This window comes from Anolis sagrei, chromosome 7 (genome assembly GCF_037176765.1).
Source record: "Anolis sagrei isolate rAnoSag1 chromosome 7, rAnoSag1.mat, whole genome shotgun sequence".
In the NCBI taxonomy this organism is placed as follows: domain Eukaryota; kingdom Metazoa; phylum Chordata; class Lepidosauria; order Squamata; family Dactyloidae; genus Anolis; species Anolis sagrei.
The window spans coordinates 25,469,349-25,489,928 of NC_090027.1; the positions used below are offsets into that span (position 1 = coordinate 25,469,349).

At 44.0% G+C, this 20,580-nt stretch overlaps 1 protein-coding gene across 2 annotated transcripts in view; it reads right to left on the minus strand.

Moving 5' to 3' along the window:
* Positions 1-17,689, minus strand: part of SLC23A2 (solute carrier family 23 member 2) — a 106,312-nt gene extending 88,623 nt beyond the window's left edge. The window contains exon 1 of one of the 2 annotated variants that reach the window (XM_067470758.1): positions 17,557-17,689. The gene's annotated coding sequence lies outside the window, so the exon portion shown is untranslated. Of the gene's footprint in view, positions 1-12,921; positions 13,044-17,556 lie in introns of those variants that run through there. The other variant, XM_067470759.1, reaches the window with a different exon arrangement.
* Between the last annotated feature and the right edge of the window lie 2,891 nt (positions 17,690-20,580).

Consider the following 20,580-nt stretch of genomic DNA (forward strand, 5'->3'; position numbering starts at 1 on the left):
ATCATCATCATCATCATCATCATCATCTCCAAGGCAGCAACCAATGCAAAGGGAACCAAGACCTGCTACTTCTAAAATAATTATCATCATCCTAAGCAATCAAGGGCCAGTGAGCACCACCCAGGCTAAGAATGTACCCAGGCAGTAAACAAGTCAAAGAGAACAAAGGCCAGGATACATCAATAATAATAATAATAATAATAATAATAATAATAATAATAATAATAATATATATATATATATAAATTTGTTAGGGGCATCCAACGGAGAAACAAAACTCAAAAACCCCCCAACGAAACTTAACCAAAATTCCCATGCCCATAACACAACCCACAAGGTACAAACATATCTACCCAAAATGAAAAACAACACAACAACACACTCACAAAACAGCAAAACAACAAAACTCAAAAATCCCCCAAAGAAACTTAACCAAAATTCCCGTGCCCATAACACAACCCACAAGGCACAAACATATCTACTCAAAATGAAAAACAACACAACAACACACTCACAAAACGGCAAAAGAATAAAACTTTAAAAAAACCCAACGAAACTTAACCAAAATTCCCATGCTCATAACACAACCCACAAGGTACAAACATATCTACTCAAAATGAAAAACAACACAACAACACACTCAAAACGGCAAAAAAGCAAAACTCAAAAAAACTCCAACGAAACTTAACCAAAATTCCCATGCCCATAACACAACCCACAAGGTACAAACATATCTACTCAAAATGAAAAACACACAACAACACACTCACAAAACGGCAAAACAACTGAGCATGCGCATTGGCACCCAGCCGCAAGTTCCCTGGCGCGCGCACATGGCCTTCCGGCCAACGTTCCCTCTGTGGAAACCATGCCCACTCCAAGCCCCGCCGCGCCGCTTCCCGCACACACACACCCCCTGCCGCACACACACACACAACCCCACACTCCATCACTCCCCCCCGCCACTGCACACACACGCGCAACCCCACTCCCCCCGCCGCCGCACACACACGCAACCCCACACTCCATCACTCCCCCCGCTGCCGCACGCACACATGCAACCCCACTCCCCCCGCCGCCGCACACACACACGCAACCCCACGCTCCATCACTCCCCCCGCCACCGCACGCACACACGCAACCCCACTCCCCCCGCCGCCACACACACACACGCAACCCCACGCTCCATCACTCCCCCCGCCGCCGCACACACACACACGCAACCCCACGCTCCATCACTCCCCCACCCCAATCTTACCTCCTTTTACTTCACGCCACCTCCAAACCCTATCCCGCCCTTCCCGCCCTGTCAAAATCTAGGAAAGACAGGAAGGAAGGAAAGAAGGAAGAAAGAGAAAGGGAGGTAAAGAAAAAGGGGGAAGGAAGGAAAGTTAGAGAAAGAAGGAAGAAGAAAAGGAAAGAAAAGGAAAGATGGAAGGAAAGAAAAGAGAGACAGCAGAAAAGAAAGTAAAAGGGGGAAAGAAGGAAAGAGGTAGAGAAAGAAGAGGAGAAGAAAAGATGGGAGGGAAGGAAGGAGGGGAAGAAGGAGAGAAAGAGGGAAGATTGGCCACAGCAACACGTGGCGGGTAAAGGTTGTTATTTCTATTATTATTATTATTATGATGCTATTGTTCCTATTAGACCCCGGGGGAATGGGAGAGGTGTCAGGTCCCAGAGGCAATGCATTGCATTATTGTTATTGTTATGATGGTGGTGAAATAAAAGGAAATAAAAAGAGAAAGAAGGAAGCAAACAGGGAGGGAAGAAAGGCAAAGCAAGAAAGGGGGAGGGAATGAAGGAAAGAGAGAAGGATGAAACCAAGTAGTGAAAGAAAGAAAGAGGTAGAGAAGGAAGAAAGGAGAGAAAGGGGGGGGGGGGGAGGGGGAAGGAATAGGTAGGTACCTCTCTTTCATAATAGTCCAGATATCTACCTCAACTCTGATAAGTTTTACTATAGGCCACAGCAACGCGTGGCAGGGCACAGCTAGTTTATTATATATACATCTCAGTTATAATATAAGAATAATGCCTCCATGGCACCAAACAATTCAAAGAGAACAAAGGGTAGGCTACTTCAATGATGATGATGATCACTACCTCTGAGGATGCTTGCCATAGATGCAGGCGAAACATCAGGAGAGAATGCCTCTAGAACATGGCCATATAGCCCGAAAAAACCTACAACAACCCAGTGATTCCGGCCATGAAAGCCTTCGACAATACAATTACATTGTATAATACAATAATAATAATAATAATAATAGTAGTAGTAGTAGTAGTAGTAGTAGTAATACAATAATAATATAATAAAACAATACAATACATTGGCCTTCCTCTGTCAGTGATCCGGAAGCTCAAGTTGGTATAAAATGCAGCTGCTCGGCAATCTTACTACAGCTGCATTGGTTACCAATTGAGCACCGGATCACTTTCAAAGTGATGGTACTCACCTTTAAGGCCTTGCATGGTCTGGGGCCGATGTACCTGAGGGACCGCTTCACCCCCTACCAACCCCAGAGGCCCCTCCATTCTGAAGACCAAGATCTATTTGGAAATTCCCAGTGTCAAGACCTTGCGTCTAACAGCAACCAGATGCAGAGCCTTTACAGCAGTGGCACCATCACTCTGGAATACTCTGCCACCTGAAGTCCGTGCCTTGCCTGAAGGGACTCATCAGCTTTCCGCAGGGCATGTAAGACATATCTGTTTCAACAGGCCTTTGATCTCTGACATTGTTGTTTTAAATTGTTTTTGAATTGTGTTAGATTTTAGCCTGTTCTTGTAAGCCACTCCGAGCCCCAGGGGAGTGGCGGCATATAAATTTGAATTATAAATAAATAAATAAATAAATAAATACATGATGATGTATCCAGGCACCAAGCAACCAAGAGCCAGTGAGTGCCACCCAGGCTAAGGATGTCTCCAGACAAAGGGAAGGAAGACCAAGCTACTTCCATGAAGATACTCTCACTAACTGACTATGGTATCTTCTTGGTTAGTCACATACTAATAGGTAGATCCCACTCAGCACATGCAAATCTAGCTTGCTAGTTGCACCTTTTACACTTAACAGACAATGGTTCTTCAAACCTGGACATTATTCCACAGGCCTATTATACACACCACTTACTTGACTACCATCAGATCCTCTGCCTATGCCAGTAACCACAGATGCAGGTGAAACATCAGAATAAAATGTTGCAAGAACACGTTGTGCATACAGGTTGGAAACCACAGTACACCTCAAACCAAAAGTATGTTTCAACGCATTTCCCCCCATTTTTTATCCTTTCTTAAACACTGTGACTCCTGAGCCCAAACGCATTCAGAGAGAACTAAAAGGAAGACATGAACCCTTTCCAGCCATTTGTGGTGTCCCTGGATTTCTGAGTTCACGTAGGATTATCTGCATAACATTCCTTCACAAGGGACGTAAACAGGGGACTTTCCTCAGGTACAAATTGCCATGACGCAATGCTCTGAACAGTTGGGCCTGAGGGTGTTCCCTTTTCTACATAGCAGCTCATGGTATAGGAATTTTACTTCTGGGTTGCTGTGGGTTTATCAGGCTGTATGGCCATGTTCCAGCAGCATTTTCTCCTGATATTTCGCCTGCATCTGTGGCTAATGGTATCTTCAGAGGTCTGTTGGCAGTGAGGCAAGTAGAGTGTGTATGTATGTATATACATACACACATCCCTGTGGAATGATATCCAGGGTGGGACAAAGTCAATCAGTGAGGGTGGGAAAAAGTCAATCAGTGAGGGTATCTGCATAAAGGAGACCTGTTTGTTGTTGCCCGGACGCATCCTTTACATCTACAGACCCACCAAGAAAACCCATCAAATGCTACCTTCAGCAAAGGACAAGAGGGATCCTCTCACCTCTGCAGGAGTCTTATAGCATTCTGTGCAGCTTTGGACAAGAAATCTCCATAGGGACCCCCAAACATAGCAGCATTGCCCAGGCATGGATGAAAGAGCATGAAAGGCATGCAGACTGATTCAACCAGACAGGTCAGCCATAGCAGAGCACCTGATGAACCAACCTGGATGCAGAATATTATTGGAGAACACAAAAATGCTGAATATTATGTCTGACTCCACATAATGTAAAGTCATTGAAATCCACAAGAAGTATGCAAATGATTTCAACAGAAAGGAGGAGACCATGAAATGAACAAAATCTGGCTCCCAGTATTAAAAACACCAGAAACAAGACTGTAATTAATGAACGGCACCCAGAAACCGGGGAACTTCAGACAGTAAACAACCAAGAGCCAGTTAACATCTCCCAAGCAGAGGGTGCCTCCAGGCAAAAACAACCAGGCGATCTAGCAAGCGGTGACCTCTCCATCCTGTTCCTGGCCCCAAACAATGGATGCCTCCAAGCAACAAAGGCCCAGGCTACCTCTATGCAGAGAGTCTCACTGATTGACTTTGCAGCTGCAAGGCCACTCAATGCTATTCAAGTTTGCCAACTGCAACATTCACATTTGCTTCAAACAAACAAGGATTCTTCCTCCTATCCTGGATATTCTTCCCAAGGGGTGTGTGTATAAACACATAAACACACACACTCCACTTGCTTCACAATCTCCATGCAGATACCCTCACTGATTGACTTTGCAGCTACAAGTCTCCTCATAGAATAATAGAGTTGGAATAGACCTCGTGGGCTATCCAGTTCAACCCCCTGCCAAGAAGCAGGAAAATCCATTCAAAGAACACCTAACAGATGGCTAGGGGTGTGTGTTAGTGGGTGTGTATACACACACGCACACACACACTACACACTCCTCAATGCTATTCAGGCTTGCCAATTGCAACATTCACACTTGCTTCAAACAGGCAAAGGTTCTTTCTCCCACCCGGATATTATTCCACAGGTGTGCGAGTGTGTGTGTATATATACACACACACACGGCGATATAGCCCAGAAAACCCACAGCAACCCAATGATTCCGGCCCTGAAAGCCTTCAACAACACAATTTTCTTTTAGACATTGCTGGTACAAGGCCAATCTCCTTTGTATTTCAAAACCCTCTATTCCTTCCCTTAAAACACCCATGGTATTTATTGGGTTTCCATAAGTTTACCATGACTTGAAGGCACATACATGCACATGCTAACTTTTCTAGCTATATGCATTTAGCCAGTCTGTGTATCACTTGTGACATCTCAATTGATCTGTCGAAGCTGTGAAAAATCTCCAAAAGAAGTTACACGAGTAGCTTACAATTAGTCCAGAGAAAGGTGTTCAGGCACACGAGACGGAAGCCACCCAATCGTGAGAGTTGAGCTGCAGTTTCCCAAATATTATGGAAACATCATAATGGTGATTGAAAGCGGTTGAATGATCTAATGGTGGGAATGGACATGTCCGGTCATCCGTTCCAATTCCAAGCATAACGGCTTAGCAACCAAATGCAGTAAGATCTGCTTTGAAGATTTATTGGCACAGAGAATAAAAAAGGAGGGAAATACAAACACAGGGCATTCCTAGGCAAAACAAAAGAACAAATCGCGACAAAGGGCTCTTGGTTGGCATGAAACTCTGAGAAATCCCTTTCCCTTTTTGCAGCCATTCATTCACACCAAAGAACCCATTTCTTGGTTTTGAACTTTGAATTTGTTTTAATGATTTTCAATGCGAATTTTTAAAGACGGTTAACATCTAATCCTGTTTTAATGCTCGCATATTTGTACATTTTAGATGGTTGTGCTGATGCATTTGTGCTAACTGCTCTGAGCCCCCTTCGGGGGAGATAAGGCGGAGTAGAAATAAATATAAATATAATAATAATAATAATAATAATAATAATAATAATGCTCCATTTATACCCCGCTCCATCACCCCCCACCCCCCCCAGGGGGACTCGGTGCAGCCTACATGAGGCCATGCCCATCAATACAATGCAAGCTATAACACAAACACAATAAAACAAGCAAAATACATAAAATGCAAAATTGAAATAATATACAACACAACAATATAAAATCAAGCATTAAAAACACAGGGAATTTCACTAGGCAGGGCCAGATGCATGGATAAAATTATAGAAAAAATTAAAAACACTGGGAGATAGGGCTGTGTAACTTATAAGGAGAAGGCTCCAGGAATGAGGAAGGATTTCATTCCACAACCCATAAAGTAAAGTGCGTCTAAGGACATTTTGTGCAAAGTGTGGTCAGGGAGAACCTTACATTCCATCACTGAAGGCACATTGGAATAACCAGGTTTTCAAATTCCTTCTGAAGACTGCCAGTGTGGGGGCTTGTCTAATGCCTCTGGGGAGTGAGTTCCAGAGCCGGGGGGCCACCACAGAGAAGGCCCTCTCTCTCATCCCCGCAAGTCGCACTTGCGATGCGGGCGGGAGCGAAAGAAGGGCCTCTCTGGAAGATCAAAGGGATCATGTGGGTTCATAGATGGAAATACGGTTGCGCAGGTAGGAGGGTCCCAAACAGTTCAGGGCTTTGTAGGTCAAGACCTGCACCTTGAATTGGGCCCGGTAGATAAATGGCAGCCAGTGGAGCTCCTTAAACAGGAGGGTTGACCACTCTCTGTAATTTGCTCCAGTTAATAGTCTGGCTGCCGCCCGTTGGACTAGTTGGAGTTTCCGGCCATCTTCAAGGACAGCCCCACGTAGAGAGCATTGCAATAGTCCAATCTAGAGGTAACTAAGGTGTGGACCACCATGGTCGAATCCAACTTCACGAGATACGGTCGCAGATGGCGCACAAGCTTCAATTGTGCAAATGCCCTCCCAGCCACCGCTGACGCCTGAGCTTCAAGCGTCAGCGCCGAATCTAGGAGGACACCCAAGCTGCGAACCTGCCATTTCAGGGGGAGTGCAACCCCGTCAAGCACAGGTTGCCACCCTATATCTCGATCCGGCCTACGATTGACATGGGGGACCTCTGTCTTGACAGAATTGATCCTCAGCTTATTCGTCCTCATCCAGACCGTCACAGCGGTCAGGCACTCGTCCAGCACTCAAGGGACTTCCTTGGAATTAGGTGGAAATGAGTAATTTCTGTCATTCAGGAGGTGTCTCTATATCAGAGACGGAAAAACTTCATCCCTCCAGGTGTTTTGGACTCCAACTCCCACCATTCCTAACAGCCTCAGGCCCTTTCCTTTCCTTTTTCCCTTTCCTGAGGCTGTTAGGAATGGTGGGAGTTGGACCAAATTTGTCCATGTCTGCTCTATATACTTTCAAACTAGAGGTTAAAACACAAATCCAAGCCTCATCCATCCTGGCCCTGCCATTGATTTCCTGGGAAGAGATCTTTGTTTATCTGCAATTAACCCAAAGACAACAATTGCTTCCGGTGAGCTTTACTGCGTACGTCGTTGTTTATTTCAAAGCATACTCTCTACTTAGAAAGCACACAGTGTTTATCCAATAACTACAAGGCAGGGGTGTGTTTTTTTAAGGATTACGGGATTTTACTCTTAATCCTGACTCCAGTAACAGGCCATCCCCAAGTTACAAACAAGATCGGCTCTGTCTGTTTGTTCTGAAGTTGAATTTGTATGCAAGTTGGAAGAGGTACATTTTCTATGTGTAATTGCAGCCATATAATTCAGACAGCAAACAAACAAGAGCCGAGAGCAAACAGCAGAGGGTGCTTCCAGGTAACAACAGCCAGGCAATCTGGCAGGTGGTGACCTCTCCATCCTGCTCCTGGCCTTAAACAAAGGATGCCTCCAAGCAACAAAGACCAGGCTACCTCCATGCAGAGACCCTCACTGGTTGACTTTCCAAACTTCATGGCTACTCAATGTTATTCAAGCTCGCTAATTGCAAAATTCACACTTGCTTCAAAAAGGCAACTGCTCTTCCTCCCACCCTTGACATTCTTCCACAGGTGTGTGCATTTATGCACACACACACGCGCGCACACACTCCATTTGCTTCACTACTTCTATGCAGAAGCCCTCACTGATTGAATTTGCAGTTGCAAGATTCCTCAATGCTACTCTAGCTTGTACATTGCAACATTCACACTTGCATCAAACAGAGACTCTGTGTGTGTGTGTGTGTGTGTATAGGGTGAGGCAGCATAACTTCCTTTATTAAAATGCACGCCATTCAGTCGGTTGAAGATGTAGTGGAGCGCTAGTGGTCTTGTTTAAGACGCGAGAGTATAAAGTTTTGTCCTGACACAGTTCAGTCGCCATCATGCGTTGGAACACTGAGGAGTGTGCTTTTGCTGTTGAGGCCTACTTTTCGAGTGGATTTGGAGTGGCCAGCCCGCTCTCCAGATTTGGCCCCTTGTGATTTTTTTCTATGGGGTTTTTATGTGTTTATGTGAACCATCCAAGGGCCCTACAAGATGTGAAGACCATCATCCAGGAAGAAATTGCCAACATAACACCTGCTATGCTGGCAAGAGTCATGACAAACGCCAGAAATCGGTTTACTCCGTGTATGGAGAATGGGGGACATCACCTACCTAATTTGAACTTCAAAACTACGTAAAACAAAACTTTTGGTATGCGCCTACATTATAAAAAAAATATAAAAATTTCTGATTCCTACAATGGGTTTTATTATGTTTTGAAAAAAGTTAGGCTGCCTCTCCCTGTACCAATGGCCAGCCAGACTTGAGACAGTGGCACTCCATTGAGGTTGGCCATGGGTTCAATTTGATATTTCCAAGCGAGTGGGTAAAACGGGCCTGTAAGTTGAGTTGTGAGACTTCTCTCATCCGAGAAGACCTGGCTGCTTTGGAAGGTGATGCAATTGCTTCTGACAAGGGAAGGACTCTCTGCAGTCATCCCAGGCAAAGCCACACCAATGCTTCATCCTTTACTCTACTAGATGGGGCTGACAATCAACCAAGATCAAACACATGGCTGGAGCAAAACACATACATTGCTCAAGATCCCTCACTTTCGAATAGCACAACCATGAAATCGCCATTCTGGAATGTGAGAATACAGGTTAACCCTGCACTGAAAGACATATCTAAATGCCCTCAAAGGACCCCAACAGCTACTCTTTCCTAAGCAGTTTAAAGATCTGCTTGGTAAGAAGCTATTTCGCATTAACCCCAGGCTCTCCCCCCTACCCAATGACTGGCCACTTTCCTCTGAAGTCATGAGCCATTTACATAAATAAAAATGTAATGTTCATTTGTGGGATTAACAGAACTCAACAACCAGTGGGCCAATTGACACCAATTTTGGACAGCATACTCCTAACAACCCAATGTATGTCCTTCACTCAAAATTTTTTGATTTTGTCATTTAGGAGTTGTAGTTGCTGGGATTTATAGTTCACCTACAATCAAAGAGCATTCTGAACTCCAACAATGATGGAATTGAACCAAACCGGGCACACAGAACTCCCATGATCAACAGAAAACACCATAGACCTTGAGTTTGGGAGTTGTAGTTCACCAACATCCAGAGAGCACTTTGGACTCAAAAACAATGATGGATTTGGACCAAACTTGGCATGAATATACCATATGCCCAAATATGCTCACAAATGGAGTTTGGGGAAAATAGACCTTGACATCTGGAAGTTGTAGTTACTGGGATTTATAGTTCACCTACAATCAAAGAGCATTCTGAACTCCACGAATGACAGAATTGGGCCAAACTTCTCAAACAGAACTATGACCAACCGAAAATACTTAAGGCCATCCAGTCCAACTCCCTTCACCAGGACAAGAAACGTAATCAGAGCCCTCCAGACAAAGAGCCATCCAACCATAGATATAGATATAATTCACATACACACAGATATAGTATCATAGATTTGAAAGGGACCCCTAAAAAAGGACAATTACTGTATATACTCGAGTATAAGCCTAGTTTTCAGCCCTTTTTTAGGCTGGAAAAGGCCCCCTCGGCTTATACTCGAGTCAAAGTTATTTATTATTTTACTCTGTTATTATTATTACTTTCATTTCATTTATTATTTTATTCTATTTATTATTATTACATTTATCATTTTACTCTATTATTATACATTTATTATTTTACTGTATAATTGTTGTTATTGCTACATTCATTATTTTACTTTTTTATTATTGTTATTATTACATTTGTTATGTTGCTCTCTTTATTATTATTGGAAGGATACGTAAGCACATTTGCATTGAAGAAGGTAAATAATCATTTAATCAGAGTTGGACAGTCTTATCTTAAATTACCATTTTTGTAAATATTCAAAAATATATAACCTACTGATTCCTCAATTAATGTAATTTCATTGGTATCTATTTTTATTTTGCAATTTACCAGTATCTGCTGCATTTCCCACCCTCAGCTTATACTCGAGTCAATTCGTTTTCTCAGTTTTTTTGTGGTAAAATTAGGTGCCTCGGCTTATATTTGGATCGGCTTATACTTGAGTATATATGGTATATGTTGCATATTCCAGAGTAGGCAAACCAAACAATCTCCACATCAACACTGACAAAGAAACAGCAAGAAATACTATTTACCTAAAAACATAAAAAATTACATATATAAGAAACCAACACTTTCTCATTACTTTATTTTCCAGATCACCAGACTAGGCCACAGCAATGTGTGACAGGGGACGGCTAGTGATGCCATAAAAGAGAAAGCCGTCGGAACACATCAAAGGCTGCGTTAGGAGCTTGTCTCTGAAGAACAGAGATATGTTATCAGTGGCCAAATGAAAGGACAAAGAATGAGCAAGGACGTCTTCCCGTCTGCAAATATATTACCGCCTAAGATGAAGCCAATGCAAACAAGAATCAAACAGAATCATTCCGTTTTTAGAAGATACGTTCCAATGCTAATTGTGCCGATTTCTGAATGAAATCCAACTCCCATTTCTCGCCCGCCAATAAGGATAATCGAGTATAAAAGAAATGCATTCTGGGATAAGGGGAAGAAAAGCTGCATGAGTTTGAAGAATGAGGCAGGGAAAGGGATCCATGGCTGCGAGGAAAACCACAGAGATGCTTCGCCCGGTCTGCAAATCTTGCCTACCTGTCACTCATTTTGTCTCAAGGAAAAGATGGACACACAAGTGAAGGGGAGGCGTCACACCCACCCTCTTTGGAACCGCGTGCGGAGGGAGGCATGCCTCTTGATACATGTCAGTTCCTCAAGGCACTAATGCAGTTCAATCCCCTTTTCCTTTTGGAAGGAGAAACCCTGCTGCTCTGAGCTAGAGGCCCTGCGTCATTGGGGAGGCGGGGGGAGGACAGGTGCAATTAACATACTAACAACATACTAACAACACCAGAGCAAAGGACATGGAACAGAGAATGCCAAGGCATTCATCAGAGAATCACAGTAACATTAGACATCCATCTGTGTATCTATCCAAACATACATATATACACACACATATATACAGTAACATTATGCATTCATCTATCTATCTATCTAAAATGCTCTGTGCATAATGAGTTCCTTACAAATAAAAGAAACAATGAACGAAATCACACCAAATTTGGCAACAAAACGTCTCACAACACAAGGAGTGACTATCACTCAAAAAATTATGATTTTGTCATTTGGGAGTTGTAGTTGCTGGGATTTATAGTTCACCTACAATCAAAGAGCATTTTGAGCTCCATCAATGATGGAATTGAACCAAACTTGGCACACAGGACTCCCTTGATCAACAGAAAATACTGGAAGGGTTTGGTGGGCATTGACCTTGAGTTTGGGAGTTGTAGTTCACCTACATCCAGAGAACACTGTGGACTCAAACAATGATGGATCTGGACCAAACTTGGAACGGATATTCCATATGCCAAAAATATGTACAGATGGAGTTTGATTGTAGGTGAACTATAAATCCCAGTAACTACAACTCCCAAAGTCTATTTCCCCCAAACTCCATCTGTGTCCATATTTTTGCTTTCTTAACCCCACCAACGATAGAATTGGGCCAAGCAACCCACACATAACCCCCATGAACAACAGAAAATACTTAAGGCCACCCAGTCCAACTCTCTTCACCAGGACAAGAAAATGTAATCAAAGCCCTCCTGACAAAGAGCCATCCAGCCATAGATATAGATAGATATATATGATTCACACACACAGAGAGAGATAGTATCATAGATGTGAAAGGGATCCCTAAATAAGGACAATTGTATGATGCATGTTCCGGAGTAGGCAAACCAGACAATCTCCACATCAACACTGACAAAGAAACAGCAAGAAATATTGTTTACTCACAAAGCATAAAAAAAATTACATATATTAGAAACCAACACTTTCTCATTACTTTATTTTCCAGACCAACAGACTGGGCCACAGCATCGCGTGGCAGGGGACAGCTAGTCTATCTATAAATACATACATACATATATGTGTGTGTGTGTGTGTGTGTACACACACTATATACATAGTAACATGCATCTATCTATACATATACACGCACGCAAATATACGGTAACATTATGCATTCATCTATCTATCTAAACATATGTGTATGTATATATACACACACACACATATACGGTAACATTATTAATTTATCTATGCATGCATATACACATATATGGTAACATTATGCATCTATCTATGTATACCTATACACACTCACATATATACACAACATACATACATACACTCTCTCTCTCTCTCTCTCTCTCTCTCTCAGAATTCGCAAAGATGGAAATGAATGCATACATTGATTTTTAAATTATTTTCCCCCCCCTCCCCCAATGACATACCAGCTGTGGCTAATTAAAGCCCAAGGACACCGAGTTAACGTTAATGATAATAATAATGAATATAATAATAAACAGAAGAGACCCGATGTGCCCGTAGGTGGAGGAAACCAGGCTGCTAAAAGTGGAAACCCAGATTCATGCATTGCCGGGAGCAGAGTAAGCAGAGAGAGAAGGATCTGTTCATCTCGGGAAATGACACAGAGGGGGGAGAGTTTCTATATTTATACTTACGTGGGCATTGAGGTTTGCCCTGATCGGTTGTGGCAAAGGGAGCAGAGGAGGGGTGGTGGAATATATCGATCTGGTGGGAAGAAAAGGCAAAAGGAAGGAAGGAAGGAAGGAAAGGAGGGGATGCTTCCGTGCGCAGAAAGCGCTGACCCCGAGACACACCGGGAAGAAGATGCTTTCCAGAGAGAGGGGTGTGACAGCTGTACAAGCAGCTGCCACACGATTTCTTTCACCTAATGGTTTTTGGCGCTCCCCTCTATTAAAATAATATAAACCAGCTAGAAAATGGCCCCTCAAATGATTAATTCACCTTCTTAAGAAAGGATAAAAAGCAAAGGAATGACAGAAAACAAGAGACCTGATTCTGGAAGAGTGGAGAGCAAAGGATGCAGGCTTCGTCTGGGGAAAATGAAAAGGAGTGAGAAAGGAACTGACATAACAATAATCATCTATATAAATAAAAATGTAATGTTCATTTGTGGGATTAACAGAACTCAAAAGCCACTGGGGGAACTGACACCAAATTTGGACACAAGACATCTATTAACCCAAGGAATGACCATCACTCAAAAAAATGATTTTGTCATTTGGGAGTTGTAGTTACTGGGATGTATAGTTCATCTACAATCAAAGAGTATTCTGAATTCCACCAAGGACTCCCATGACCAACAGAAAACACTAGAAGGGTTTGGTGGGCACTGACCTTCAGCTTGGGAGTTGTACTTCACCTACATCCTGAGAGCTCAGTGGACTCAAACAATGATGGGTCTGGACCAAACTTGGCACAAATATTCCATATGCCCAAATATGAACACAGATAGAGTTTGGGGGAAATAGACCTTGACATTTGGGAGTTGTAGTTACTGGGATTTATAGTTCACCTACAATCAAAGAGCTTTCTGAACCCCATCAATGACAGAATTGGGGCCAACTTCCCACACAGAACCCCCACGACCAACAGAAAATACTTAAGGCCATCCAGTCCAACTCCCTTCACCAGGGCAAGAAAACGTTATCAAATCCCTCCTGACAAAGAGTCATCCAGCCATAGATATAGATAAGATAGATATGATTCACACACAGAGAAAAATAGTATCATAGATTTGAAAGGGACCCCTAAAGAAGGACAATGATATGTTGCATATTCCAGAGTGGGCAAACCAGACCATCTCCACATCAACACTGACAAAGAAACAGCAAGAAATACTGTTTACCCACAAGCATAAAGAAATTACATATAATATAAACCATTACTTTATTTTCCAGATCACCAGACTGGGCCACAGCAACGCGTGGCAGGGGATGGCTAGTCATATAATAATAATTTTATTTCTTACCTGCCCTTCCTCATGGTAGGTTAGAGCGTAAAAGGAAGAGCAAGAAAAGAAGAAAAGGAGAGTAATGGATTGCAGGCTCTCCCTGAGTTACAAAGGACTCATAGTTACAAATGAGTCATAGTTAACTCAGTGGTTTTAACTCTGATTATGCCTTGAATATGCTTGAATGGTTTTTAACTGTGGATTTTTAATACTGTTTACACTTAATTCTGTTTTAAAGTGTGTATATTTGCATATTTTCTATTGTGTGCTAATACTGTCATGTTAAGCTGCGTTAAGGTCCCTTCGGGGGAGATTAAGCAGGGTAGAAAGAAATCTATATAAATAAAAATATAGTGTTCGCTTGTGGGATTAACATAACTCAAAAACCACTGGGCGAATTGGCACCAAATTTGGACACAAGACACCTATCAGGCCAACGAGTGACCATCACTAATAAAAACACTGAAAAATACAGAAGAGACTTAAAAAGCCAAAAAACAAAAATTACATTACAATGCATGTGCAAACACACACAAAATACATATACACAGACTGGGCCATAGCAACACATAGCAGGGGACAGCTAGTATAATAATATTAATAATGATGGATACATAACTGGTTGAGTCTCCTTTGGAAGAGAAAATGCGGAGTTTTAATATATATTATATTAATAATAATGGATACATAGCCACTTTGAGTATCCTTTGGGAGATATAAGGTAATAATAATTAATAATAATAATAATAATAATAATAACGGAAAAGCTGACACAATATGAGGATTTAAAGCTCAAACTGCAAAGACTCTGGCACAAAAAACAGTCAAAGGGGTTCCAGTGTGATCGGCACACCGGATGCAGTGCTTAAAGACCATGGCCTGCACTTAAACACAACCAGCGCTGAAAAAATTACCATCTGTCAGCTGCAAAAGGCCACCCTACTCGGATCTGCACACATTATTCACGATACATCACACAGTCCTAGGCACTTGGGGAAGGGTCTGATGTGTGATCCAATACAACAGCCAGCAGTGTGATCTTGTTTGCTGTGTACAAATCTTAGGGGACACACACATATTATATATATAAACGCATTACTACTATATACACACGTATCTTTGTATGCAAATATATACATTTATATCTATATATATAATATTTATTATTTATTTATTTGTGGCATTTATATGCTGTCCTTCTCACCCCGAAGGGGACTCAGAGCGGCTTACAATATATATTTTCATACAATATATTATATTATCAGCATAGTACAATATTGCACCATTATATTTTAATATTATTAGTAATATTACATGTAATGTAAATATATAATTATAATTATAATAATTAACTATTATTACTAGTATTATATTGTATTACATTATAATATTATAAATATTATATGTATATACAATATACTATATTATATTATTAGTAAAGACAAGATGGAAATGTCTTCTGCTCCCCTCTGTCTTTGCTCTAGCCAGAGCAGGCATTGGTGCCAGAAGTTGGTCCCCTTGGCTATGGGACTCTGGTAATTATCTCCATTTCTAAGCCGAAGAGCTGGCCGTGTGGCCAGCATGACTACATGGAGCACTGTTACCTTCCCACAGAAGCAGTACCTATTAATTACTCACGTTTGCATGTTTTTTAACTGCTAGGTTGGCAGCAGCTGGGGCTAACAGTGGGAACTCACTCCGCTCCCTGGATTCGAACCTGCGACCTTTTGGTCAGCAAGTTCAGTAGCTCGGTGCTTTAACCCGCTGTGCCACCAGGGATCATATATAGATATTAATTATATATACACACATATGATATACATATAATATTTAAACACACACACATATATATACACACACGGCTACATATACACATACACATATTACTATATACACACATATATCACTGCCATATATATGTATATATACATACACACATATATACACACTCATATTATTGCTATAAATATATATAGATGTATTTAAACACATATTACTAAATATATACACATCTATATAAATAAAAATGTAATGTTTGTTTGTGGGATTAATAGAACTCAAAAACCACTGGACGAATTGATACCAAATTTGGACACAAGACACCTAACAACCCAATGTATGTCCTTCACTCAAAAAATTGATTTTGTCATTTGGGAGTTGTAGTTGCTGGAATGTATAGTTAACCTACAATCAAAGAGCATTCTGAACCCCACCAACGATGGAATTGAATCAAACTTAGCACACAGTTCTCCCATGAGCAACAGAAAATACTGGAAGGGTTTGGTGGGCAGTGTCCTTTGGTTTTGGAGTTGTAGTTCACCTACATCCAGAGATCACTGTGGACTCAAACAATGATGGATCTGGACCAAACTTGGCACAAATACTCCATATGCTCAAATGTGAATACTGGTGGAGTTTGGGGAAAACAGAACTTGACATTTGGGAGTTGTAGTTTCTGGGATTTTAGTTCACCTACAATCAAAGAGCATTCTGAACCCCACCAACGATGGAATTGAACCAAACTTGACACATAGTTCTCCCTTGACCAACAGAAAATGCTGGAAGGGTTTGGTGGGCATTGACCTTCAGTTTGGGAGTTGTAGTTCACCTACATCCAGAGATCACTGTGGACTCAAACAATGATGGATCTGGACCAAACATGGCACAAATACTCAGTATGCCCAAATGTGAACACTGGTAGAATTTGGGGAAAACAGAATCTTGACATTGGGGAGTTGTAGTTGCTGGGATCTATAGTTCACCTACAATCACAGAGCATTCTGAATCCCACCAACGATAGAATTGGGCCAAAATTCCCACACAGAATCCCCACGTGGGCCACAGCAACGCGTGGCAGGAGACGGCTAGTATTATATACACACACACGCATATTATTGCTATACATATATACACACAGAGACATATTATATACAGACACACAGATCATAAACATGAGGTACAACAGGGCCCCCAAAAGAAGACTACGGTATATCTCCACCTAATATCTATAAAGCAGGCCTGGGCCAACTTGGGCCCTCTCTCCAGGCGTTTTGGACTTCCACTCCCACAATTCCCAACTTAGGAATTGTGGGAGTTGGATGTCCAAAAGGCATGGGCGGAGGACCGCAGTTGGCTCATGCCTGACCGAAAGGATGGAGCATCCTCCTGCTCCTCCTCCTCCTCCTCCTCCTCCTCCTCCTGGCAGTGGTTCTTGTGGTGACACGACGAGGGTGAGGATTACCGCGGCCTCACCGCGATGAGGAGCTCTCTCTCTCTCTCTCTCTCTGTCTCTCTAGGTAAAATAAGCGAGATGCCTCACCTGCCATGGCTGCGAGTGGCACGGAGCGAGGGGAAATGGCGGCACTCCGAGGAGAGGCAGGCGGCGAGTAAGGGAGTGAGGGAGTGAGTGAGGGACCCGGCGGAGGGGAAGGACAGGCCGCCAAGGCCCAAGCCCCGCCCCAATCCTTAAGCCCCGCCCCCTCACAAGACACCAGGCCGCAACTGTCTACACCCCGCCCAAGCTCCGCCCCCTCTCACAAGAGACAAGGCCGCAAAGGCCTAAGCCCCGCCCCTCTCAAGGGAACAGGTCTGAAGGCCTAAGCCCCGCCCCAAAGCCCAAGCCCCGCCCTCCCACTCAGATACCAAACCGCAAAGAACCAAGCCCCGCCTTCCATACCTCTCTAGGCATAAGCCCACAAACGCCTTAAGCCCCGCCCCCTCTCAAGACACCAGGCCGCCGAAGCTCCGCCCTCTCTCTCAAGAGACAAGGCTGCAGAGGTCTAAGCCCCGCCCTTCCTCTTTACGAAAACTGGGACGGGCCGCAAGCTCTAAGCCCCGACCCTCTCAAGAGAACGGGACTGAAGGCCTAAGCCTCGCCCCACGCGACGCCCTCCCTTTCAAGGCCTAAGCCCCGCCCCAAAGCCCAAGCCCCGCCCTTCCCTCACTAGACCGCAAGTCTACGTCCCGTCAAGGCTTAAGCCCCGCCCCCAGGCCGCAAACGTCTACGCCCCGCCCCCCTCTCATGAGAACAGGTCGCGAAGCCCCGCCCTCCCACTCAGATTATTTATTTATTTATTTATCGAGTCACCAGCAACCAGTCAATTATATTACATTTCTAACAGAACAAAGCAAACAGACAAAATACAAAATACAGAATACAAAATTTGTGAGTTTGTTAGTTGATTAAATGTCCTTTGACCAGTATCTGGCCACTTGGAGTGCTTCTGGTGTTGCTGCAAGAAGGTCCTCCATGGTGCATGTGGCAGGGCTCAGGTTGCATTGCAGCAGGTGGTCAGTGCTTTGCTCTTCTCCACACTTGCATGTCGAGGATTCCACCCTGTAGCCCCATTTCTGAAGGTTGGCTCTGCATCTCGTGGTGCCAGAGCGCAGTCTGTTCAGCACCTTCCAAGTCGCCCAGTCTTCTGTGTGCCCAGGGAGGAGTCTCTCATCTGGTATCAGCCGTGGATTGAGGTGCTGGGTTTGAGCCTGCCACTTTTGGACTCTCGCTTGCTGAGGTGTTCCAGCAAGTGTCTCTGTAGATCTTAGAAAACTATTTCTAGATTTAAGTCGTGGACGTGCTGGCTGATACCCAAACAGGGGATGAGCTGGAGATGTCTCTGCCTTGGTCCTTTCACTATCAGTTGCTACTTCCCGGCGGATGTCAGGTGGTGCAATACCGGCTAAGCAGTGTAATTTCTCCAGTGGTGTAGAGCGCAGACACCCCGTGATAATACGGCATGTCTCATTAAGAGCCACATCCACTGTTTTAGTGTGGTGAGATGTGTTCCACACTGGGCATGCATACTCAGCAGCAGAGTAGCATAGCGCAAGGGCAGATGTCTTCACTGTATCTGGTTGTGATCCCCAGGTTGTGCCAGTCAGCTTTCGTATGATATTGTTTCTAGCACCCACTTTTTGCTTGATGTTCAGGCAGTGCTATTTGTAGGTAAGAGCATGCTCCAGAGTGACTCCCAGGTATTTGGGTGCGCTGCAGTGCTCCAGTGGGATTCCTTCCCCGGTAATCCTCAGAGCTCGGGATGCTTGTCTGTTCTTAAGGTGAAAGGCACATGTCTGTGTTTTGGATGGATTAGGGATCAGCTGGTTTTCCCTGTAATAGGCAGTAAGAGCACCTAGAGCTTCGGAGAGCTTCTGTTCAACCATCTCAAAGCTCCCTGCTTGAGCGGTAATAGCACGGTCATCAGCATAGATGAAACTCTCCGTCCCTTCTGGCAGAGGCTGGTCATTTCTGTAGATACCCACTCAGATATCAAACCGCAAAGAACCAAGCGCCGCCTTCCATCCCTCTCTAGGCATCAGCCCACAAACGCCTTAAGCCCCGCCCCCTCTCAAGAGACAAGGCCGCAAAGGCCTAAGCCGTGCCCTTCCTCCTTACAAAAACTGGGCCGGGCCGCAAAGGCCTAAGCCCCGCCCTTCTCAAGAGAACGGGATGTGAGCCTAGGCCCCGCCCCACGCGACGCCCTCCCTTTCAAGGCCTCAGCCCCGCCCCAAAGCCCAAGCCCCGCCCTTCCCCCCGCTAGACCGCAAGAGCCTACGTCCCGTCAAGGCTTAAGCCCCGCCCCCAGGCCGCAAACGTCTACGCCTCGCCCTCCCTCTCAAGAGAACAGGCCGCGAAGCCCCGCCCTCCCGCTCTGATACCAAACCGCAAAGGACCAAGCCCCGCCCTCCATCCTTTCTAGGCCCCGCCCCCTCTCGAGACACCGGGTTGTAAGGGTCCTAAGCCCCGCCCCAAGCCCCGCAAAAATGGCGGACTTTCCTCAGACGCCTTCCCCACCCCCTCCCGCCTTCTTCCCCACATGCCAGGTGTTTGTGTCGGAAGGGGGAATACACGTGTGCAGGAGGGGCTGAGTGTGGAAAGGAAGCCTACCCGTGCAGCCAGAGGTGGGCATGCAACCTGACAGACAGTTGCATCTGTCAAGTAGGAATATAAGGTACCACCTTAAAGTATGGGGAAGCTAAATTAACTGATTTATCAGGCCATAAAGAAGACTCCAGCAAAAGCATTCCAGTGGGGAAGCATGCGGGGAATGCGGAAGTACTTCATCAGCGTCGCAGCTGGACGATGAAAGCGACAGCTCCCCTGGCGGCCAGAAAAAGTTAAATAGCCTCTGTGTATGTCTGTATATGTTTGTATGTCAAAAATTGGCATTGAATGTTTGCCATATATATGTGTACACTGAAATCCGCCCTGAGTCCCCTGCGGGGTGAGGAGAAGGGCGGAATATAAAAGCTGTAAATAAATAAAAAAAATACGAGGATGATGATGGTGCTTTGAAGGTGATGTTCCTGGTTCTTGTCAGAAAGGGCTTGGACTGGATGATGGCCC